Below are 673 nucleotides of genomic sequence, written 5' to 3'. Positions count from 1 at the left end.
TGTTTGTATATTTCCTGTTTGTGTCAGGATATCTGTGCGTGCAGAGTATAGTGCATGATTAAGCATGCATGATAGTATGGGCGTGCAGAATAATAATGAACTAAATCAAACATTCAGTTATTAATTACCGTGAGATTTACGATATACTCATACTTCTTACATGTTCTTGTTTATGCAAAAGTTTCATTATTGATATCTAATTACAACAAACGCTCTTTAAGCCCTCTTCTCACTGAATAAGATGAATTAGAAACAAAGGAATCGAAACAAAGCTAAAAATTGCTGCAACACCGATTCCAAATCTCTTACTCCAAAACCGCGATGCTTGTATGCAGTAATCAAGATGAATTATACCATATATTCAACTTTCAACTTGATTGTATCATTGATATCCAAGTACACCAGCGTTCTGTAGACACCCTTTACCTAAAGGAGAGTGGAGTAGAAAAATCTAATCTCCCTGATTTTTGGAGCGTAGGAATCTAAACCGAACCGAAGAATGATACAATAGAACATTTTTTTCCCCACAGAATGAAGTGTTTGTGTTTCAGAGAAAAGGAGACGGGTCAGCTTACTTCTCCTTTTTATTGTTTTTTTTCCGAACAGATGATGATTAATAGGCTAATTCATTTAGCAAACCAGTGAAAGAGACATTGACAGATTTGATTGTACT

This window comes from Penaeus monodon, chromosome 29 (genome assembly GCF_015228065.2).
Source record: "Penaeus monodon isolate SGIC_2016 chromosome 29, NSTDA_Pmon_1, whole genome shotgun sequence".
In the NCBI taxonomy this organism is placed as follows: Eukaryota; Metazoa; Arthropoda; class Malacostraca; order Decapoda; family Penaeidae; genus Penaeus; species Penaeus monodon.
This window is presented reverse-complemented; position numbering follows the sequence as displayed.